This window comes from Lissotriton helveticus, chromosome 3_1 (assembly GCF_964261635.1).
Source record: "Lissotriton helveticus chromosome 3_1, aLisHel1.1, whole genome shotgun sequence".
In the NCBI taxonomy this organism is placed as follows: Eukaryota; Metazoa; Chordata; class Amphibia; order Caudata; family Salamandridae; genus Lissotriton; species Lissotriton helveticus.
In genome coordinates, this window is record NC_136061.1 from 1,163,633,975 (window position 1) to 1,163,642,396 (window position 8,422).

Genomic DNA, 8,422 nt, shown 5'->3' on the forward strand with positions numbered 1-8,422 from the left:
GCTGACTAATACATTTATATAGAAATTGTCAGTTCTATTATATTTAACTATAATCACCTGAAGCTTCCCTACTGCACGAATAAGAGGCTGTAAATGGTTTCTGCAACAAAACAACATGATTTGTTAGATTCTACGTTCACTATTCTTCGGCAACTCAATATCTGTACTGAAGTACTGGGTTTCTCAGAACCGGTACTGAACCAGTAACCCAGCGGTGTCAGGGAAACACCCTATGACTTCGGGTCCTTCCTGTTTCAGACTACAGAAACACAGAGTCTTCTAGGTGAAGTCAAAGATCGAATTTATTGGCTGCAACCAAGTAACAGGTATCCTAGAAGTACAACACGGTGTATATTCTCAGGAGACTGCTCAAACTTACAAAGCCAGCCTTCTCTTTTTATACAAAATATTACGCTTTAGGCAAACATTCTTAAGTTTACAGTTGACCATTCACATATTTTCACTACAAAGAAAAAGCAGAGTCATGATGACAAGCCCATATTTCAGTTCGTCCAGCCCACAACAAATTACCCGGCAAGGCCCAACACTTTCATCAGATATCGACGGACCCCCAATAAAAATGGGCACCTCCTCCTCGTAAAACAGGTCATGAAGTAGGAAACAGGGACAGGTGTGTGCAAGATTAGAAAGGGTTTGTGTGCGATGAAAGGTTTATGGCATGTTGAGCCTTGATACTATCTAGCTTGGCCACTGGGAGAGGAACTGACCGAACAGGTTTGGCCTTGGGCAGTGGAGTCAGCTTGCCCAGGTCACAGAGAAGTCAGGAAAAGTGTACGTGTCCTTCAGGACCATGTTTGGCCTTATTCATTGGCCTATGTGAGGGCGACTCACAAAATGGCAGCCGTACACAAAATGGAACCCGAGGGTTCAGGATGAAAACTACGATTTCAAGGTGAAATCGTCTCTCGAATATGACGAAAATGCTTGTGCATAGTGTACTAACCATTCTTGGTCTTCTGATATAAAAATCGTCATGGTACGATGATGTTTATAACACGGGTCCAGAATTTTCAGTACTACAGACCCTCCTTTTGCCCTTACATAGGCAATAACCTATACTCATGCTAATCTGAGTCCAAGTCTATATTCCTAAAGTCATTGAGATGCTGCTGTAGCATCATCATATTACTTAGCTCGTCCCTCGATACAGGCTTCCTTATACACGATGTAGCACAGAGGCCACATATAGCAGGCGCACACTGTACGCACAGACAGAACAGGAAAAGGTTGGCTAAGACCATCCCAATGACCATCAGAATTTTCCATCCCCAGCCGGATACCAGTTCCCAGAACCATCCCATTAACGACCAATCTCCTTTGTCTACATGAATAGATTCGGAAATCTTATGAAGTTTGGAGATGGCCTGGTACACTGTTGGAGCGTTATCTGGAATGAAAACACAGCAACTCGATTGGATCACTCTACATACCCCACCTCGGTCTGCAAGTATGACATCTAACGCAACCCTGTTCTGAAGGGTCATAAGACGATCCGACTGGAGCTCAGCAGTCAAGTTACTAAGGGCACCAGCAGTTTCAACCACGGTGGATTCTACCACCCTTGTTAATTGCCTTATGTTCCTGCTGTTAACCATGGGTCCCCAGAACGGCAGAAAACCCCTCATGAAGTCTCCAAATTCTTGTTCTGCAGTGTCCTCTTCACTGAAGACACCTCTAACTATCCTTGTCTTATGGTAATCTGCCGCCGCTGTGTAGGTGGGAGGCAACAGGAACGAAACAAAGCATGTGCCCGAAAAGTCAGGGGGCAACCACGTATAGGCTCTATCATGGCAGATGAAATAGGTACCCTTAGCTGCTAAGAACGGAGGGGAAGTCTGAGACGCAAGAACATATGTCTCAGTGCAGGTGCTTTTCCCTAACTGAGCTCTGGGATTCTTGCCAATACCTTGCAGACATAGGTGACCCTGATGGGGTACAATCCAAATCGGGGAAGATCTCTCAGCTTTCTGTTTCTCACTCAGAATAACTTCATATCCGGTCATGTTCCATCCTATATATACTTGTGTCCCTTCTCTTGGGATAGTCTCATAGGAAATATCTTCCTTAACCATGTCTACTATACCCTTAACTAGAGCACTATTCTTAGGATTGTCTGTCACAGAACGTAGGGGGTAGGTCTCATGTGCGTAAATGAACATTGTTCTGTATGTCCACACGGAACCATTATGGCTGAAAGGCAGAACCAGATAAGGGATACCTTTATCCGTTGTGTGAGGCATAAGACCACACACCCAACAGTTAGTTGTGTTTATTACTAGTTGGTGTTGGTGCAAAAGTTGAACGAAGGAGTTATTAATAAACTCTAATCTCCTAGCGGATTCATGTTCAGGGAAAGGGTGGAAAGAATGCGAGGAAACAGTGGGAGGAGGTATGGGCAATGTAGTGGGTGCAAATGTCACTCGAAAAGAGAATAAAACATATCCTACTAAAAACATCATAACACTGAACAACATAAAAATGCATAGTATCAAAAAACGTTTCTTGGTCATCATTCTACAAATTGTAGTCTTAAAGTTAATTTGTTTGGCAGGTCTCCCCATCTCGAAAAACTCCATCCTCTCTAAAATGCTGCTCGCGATGGTAGGGTGTTCTATGCTAAGGAATGCTTCTGTCAGTCCAGGGCAACTCCCTTAGACCAACCAGAACTGTCGACCTAACGTCTTCAGCTGCACCCCAAAGACTTGGGCAACCGCGACCCTACAGCGGAACCCGGATGGTGGTTCAAAAAACAAAAATAAAAAAGTTTCTCAGATGAGAGAGCTGCACTTTCAAAGATAGCAAAGAAAAGGAAGATTTATTTGCCATAGTTCTCGGCTATTTGTCCATAGTTCTCGGTCTCAGATTATATCTTTTCTTTTCAGGTATTGTCTGGTCTTGAAAAATAAGTTCAGGCTCTGTAGTGTCCAATCGAATTGACGGTGGCACAGCTTCTTGCAAGAGATTGTCACTTTCTTGTTCAGAAATTGTTCCTTTTATGCGTGCATCACTGAAAGGCAGAAAACGAGGCACAGTCTCAGTCTCAGAGTCAGCAACACCCTCTTGGACCCACCGGTCGTACGGTAGAGGCAAAGGCACCCTCTTGCAGTGTACGCCGTGGATCCAGTGCTTCTTCCCTTCCACTCGAATGGCTGATCTTGTTGAGAGAAGAACTAGGTGAGGGCCGGTCCACCGGGGCTGGTCATTCTTTGTTCGCTGGAAGTTCCAAACCAGCACCCAGGATCCAGGATTGATTGGATGTCCTGGAGCTTCAGAGACCTGAGGCAGAGTATAGAGAACCTGTTGGTGTAAAACACGCAATTTAGCCATCAATTCGTATAAATAATCAAGCAAAACAGGGTGTTCGATTTCACTGAATTTGGTCGGCCTTGGCACTCCCCATATGTTGGCCGGACGGCCGAACACGATTTCATAGGGACTAAGTCCCACTCGCGAGTGCACAGTCATTCTGGTAGATAGGAGTGCCAAGGGCAGAGCGTCAGGCCATTTAAGACCAGAGCTTGCTTGTATCTTGGCCAATTTTAGTTTTAACGTGCCATTGTAGCACTCTACTAGTCCAGCTGATTGGGGGTGATTTGCAGCATGGAATTTCTGTTGGATGCCTAGCCCTTCACATACTTTCTTCATCACTCGACTCACAAATTCACTCTCATTGTCACTCCAGACCATTCTCGGCATTCCAAATCTAGGGAAGAACTCTTTGACAAGGGCTTTAGCTGTGGATAAGGCAGTTTTGTCCTTTAGGGGATATGCTTCTACCCATCTTGAAAAGGCACAAACAACAACGAGTACGTATTTCAAATTGTTGCTCCTTTCCATGTGGATGAAATCTAGCTGCAAAACCTCGAACGGATACGTTGGAGGCGCAAAATGACCAGCTGGAGTTGGGGTTCCCCTACCAGGATTGTATTTCAGACACACCATGCAATTCTTGACCACATTCTCTGCACACTTGGGAATTCCAGCATTTTGCCATACTGGAGCCAACAACTTACAAATCCCTTTCACACTGATGTGAGCCATTCCATGAGCCATTGTAACAACTGCAGGCACATATGCATCAGGTAACAACCATCTCTGATGCTCTGACAATTCAACCCAACAACCATTCACATCCAATTTCCCCTTGCTCTCTCTCCATGTACTCAACTCTTTCTCTGTAGCTTCAGCTTGAATGGACTTTACACTCTCTATCGTGTCTTCACACATTCCAACGTCACCAATCCATCTTGCAGGGCATGCAACATACATTTGACTCATCACATCCCTCGCTGTTTCTTTTGCGACTTCGTCAGCAAATGCATTTCCACGACCAACATCATCAGTCACCTTCTTGTGTGCACTACATTTCACAATCGCAACTTGCAACGGCAACGTAAGTGACTCGAGGAGCTCATTCACCAATTGACCATGCTGAATCTTAGTTCCATGCGAAGTCAGGAACCCATGTTCTTTCCACAATCGTCCAAAACTGTGAGCCACACCAAATGCATACTGGCTGTCGGTATATATGGTCACTTTCATTCCTTTTCGACAACACACACGCTCGTGTAAGTGCAATCAACTCTGCTGCTTGAGCTGAATTATGTGGGATACGTGCAGCTTCAACAATCGTATGCGAAGTCGTAATAGCATATGCCGCAGTCGTATCTCCATTCGGAAGCTTGAAGCATGAACCATCCACCCATAAGGTACCATCACACCTTGAAAGCGGTGTGTCCTGAAGGTCTATTCTCCCTTTCGTTTCTTCTTCTGTTCTGAGAAAACAATCATGCTGTTCAGAAGTATCTAACTCTGTTTCAATCGGCAACAACGTAGCTGGGTTAAGCGTGTTGCATCTTTTTATGTGCACATGACTCCCTAACAGTGTCAACTCATAACCTGACAACCGGGCACTAGTTAAGTGCTGTGTCTTGGTCTGTTTAACAACGTGTCCACTGCATGTGGAACCCTCATAATCAATGTATTATTCATGACTAAACCAGCAGACTGTCGAATAGAAACAGCTGCTGCTGCAGTGGCTCTTAAGCAACTCGGCAACGCTTTAGCTACCGGGTCTAAAGTCGATGAAAAATACGCACATGGACGCTGCCTGTTTCCGAACAACTGTGACAATACTGATAATGCGCAACCTTCTTTCTCATGGACATACAATGTAAAGGGCTTACTGTAGTCGGGGGTACCCAACACAGGAGCTGAACATAATGCATTGCGCAATTCGGAAAAACTTTTCTGACACTCTTCAGACCATGGAAGGGGATTCGGTGTATCTTTACAAGTTAATGCTACCAAAGGTTTGGACAACAGCGAAAAATTTGGTATCCATTGTCTGCAATATGATGTAATACCCAAGAAAGCACGCACTTCTCTCTGTGTCTTTGGCACACTTAGTTTCGCTATTGCCTGAATTCTCTCTGGGGTCAGTTTCCTTCCCTCCTTCGATAAGAGATGACCTAGGTAGGTCACTTCTTGTCGACAATATTGCAACTTTGAAAGAGACACTCTGTGGTGTAACTCAGACAAGTGACGCAACAACGACAACGTGGCTTCTTTACAGATTTCCTCAGTATCTGCAGCAACAAGCAAATCATCAACGTACTGAATAAGGGTAGCGCCATCAGAAAAAACAATTGTGTCAAGCTGTGCTTTTAAAGCTTGACTATATATCGATGGACTTTCACAGTAGCCCTGGGGAGCGCGTTTGAAGCGGAAGCTTCGACCTCCTAAACTGAAGCCGAAAATATCCCTACTTTCCTCAGCAATAGGGATGCTGAAGAAGGCATTCTTCAAGTCAATCACAGAGAACCAAGTCGCGGAAGCTGGAATCATAGTCAATAGGGCAGTGATATCAGGAACAACTGGATATTGTGGCACAACTATTTTGTTCACTTCTCTAAGATCAATTACAAATCTGTAAACAGGTGGCTGAGAAGGGTCAGTACGTTTCAAAACAGGCAGAACAGGACTATTGCAAACGTTGCCTCTTGTCTCTTCAATTACATCTTTTTCAATCAAATCGTAAATGATCGCTAACAAAGCCTTTTCACCTTCACTAGAAATCTTGTATTGGGGAATGCGTGGCATTTTAACGTTGGCTTTCAATGTCACAACATATGGCGGTATTTCCAAAAGGCCCACATCATTAGGACCAGTAGCCCAAAGAGTATCAGGAAGAAATGACAATTCTATTGGAAGTTTATCCTTCGACTAATACATTGGAGAAACCACTTTCCTACCCAGTGTAAGTTGTACTCCCGAAGGAGAACAGTACAAAGTCGCATACAATCTCTTTAAAAGATCCAATCCTAACAAGTTTTCACCACAACCTGTCGTCAGAATAAGGGGTGCTTCGAATTCACAAGGTCCAACAGAAAGGGACATAGGGCTAGAAATCGGGTTCCTAACCGGGGCGCCAGAAAAACCTACTGAAACATTCATTTCGCCAGACAAAGGTGCGCCAGGGAGTTTAGAGTGCATAATAGAACTCTTTGTAGCACCAGTATCCAACAGAAAAGGCTCTGACACACCTGATGTAATCACCTCAACATAAGGTCCACTTTGATCTACTGGAACTGAAACAACTCCCTCTCTTTGTCTACGGCTGTCCTAGCAATCATTACCTTCCATGTGCTCATCTTCTGCATAGTAGTCATCAGCATAGTACTGAGCTGTCCTACCAGACGCATTATTCTGCTGATCAAACCTATTCATTGAATTTTGAGGCGGAAAGGAACGCGCGTTCTGGGGAAAATTTCCACGTCCTCTACCTCTAGGCGCTTGTGAAGTACCTCTACCTCTTGGGCTGGAAACACCATTCATACGCTGTAATAAAGCAGGACAGCTACTTTTAAAATGGCCCTCTTCTTTACAATATGCACACTGGTTAGGGCCTACAGGAAAACGTTGTTGAGGATATTCGGTCCTTTGCGTGTCTCTCTGAAACTGCTGAGGCTGCTGATAGTTACTCTGACCACCACGAGGCGGGTACGCCTGCTGTAGAAGAACCTTTGTTTTTAACTCTTTCGTTTTCTTGTCTGCTCTATCTTTCTCATCTTTATCTCTATTTTTGTAATACTGTGAAGTAGCCAATATCTGTGCTGAAGAGGAAACGGCCCAAGAACTCTCTGAATCTTTCAATTTCTTACACAATTCAGGAAGGAAATTATGTACAAACTTGTCAACGAACAACCGTTGACCACCTTCTGTACTCATATCTTGACCGCTGTGGTCGATAAACGTCTCTTCAAACCTAGTGAAGAAATCAGACACTGTTTCATCTTTCTTCTGCTTACACGCAGACAATTTGTCCCAATTCACTCGCATCGCAGGCATTAAAGTCTTCATGTAAGTAATGATCCTACCAGGGAGATCTGCTACTAAAGGCTCGGCTATAGCACCACCAACTTGTCGGTCATTTGCAACACTAATATTAGCCCATGTATCACCTAACTCTTGATCATGATCCGCATGACGAATCTTTCCCCATAAAGGCTGGGGAACAACATTTCCGAACAACATGTCTATATCCGCTAGATTCATAATGCAGGAGCCTGCAGTCTGTGACAATTCCTTGTAAAACCCTGCAGGATTTTTACGGGGATCAGGTAATGTCTGTTTAAGGGCCAAAACTTCAGCTCACTTCCAAGGAACATGTACCCAAACACGCTGAAAGTGAGCTGGAACAGCATCGATATTATTAGCAACATCAGCCTGAGTTGCTTCCTTCCATACCGGAGGGACCTCTCTCATGGGATATTGTCTCGCTTTCCTTTTAACGGAGGAATCATGCTCAAACAACGACCGAGAAACACCCTCACTCCTAAACGACAACAAAGTCGCAACTGCTTTCTTAACATCTGAACCCACAATTGCGCCTTTCCCAAACTCGAACCGTATATGACATAACTCAGGTGGATTGGGCTCCAAATCATTCTCCTCTAAATCCTCACTCAGGAAAGTACACATTTTCTCAAAAACGTATCTCTGTTTTGGTGCTTCCCCCTGATGGAAGACATCCATAACAGACTCTAGCTCATATCTCGTCGGTTCGGTAACCCATTTATGTGCCAAATAATTCAATGTTTCCTTCTCCCTAGAATCAGGCAATTGGCTACGCAACTGTTTACGCTGTGAGACAGGAGATACACCAGTTGCTCCAAAGAGAGGATATAGAAGGCTAGCAACAGTGCTAGTCATTCTCTGGTGAACAGAAGGAGAAGTCGATGAAAGGACAGGTGGAAGAGCAGAGTGAGTCAAGGCAGACGCAGAGGCAGTGGCAGGAGGAATACCAGGTGTGGTAGTCAATATAGTGGTCAAAGTTGTAGGAAGTAAAGGCAGAGCAGATGTCAAAGTCGGTGGCCCTTGAGGAGGCTGCACCGGAAGA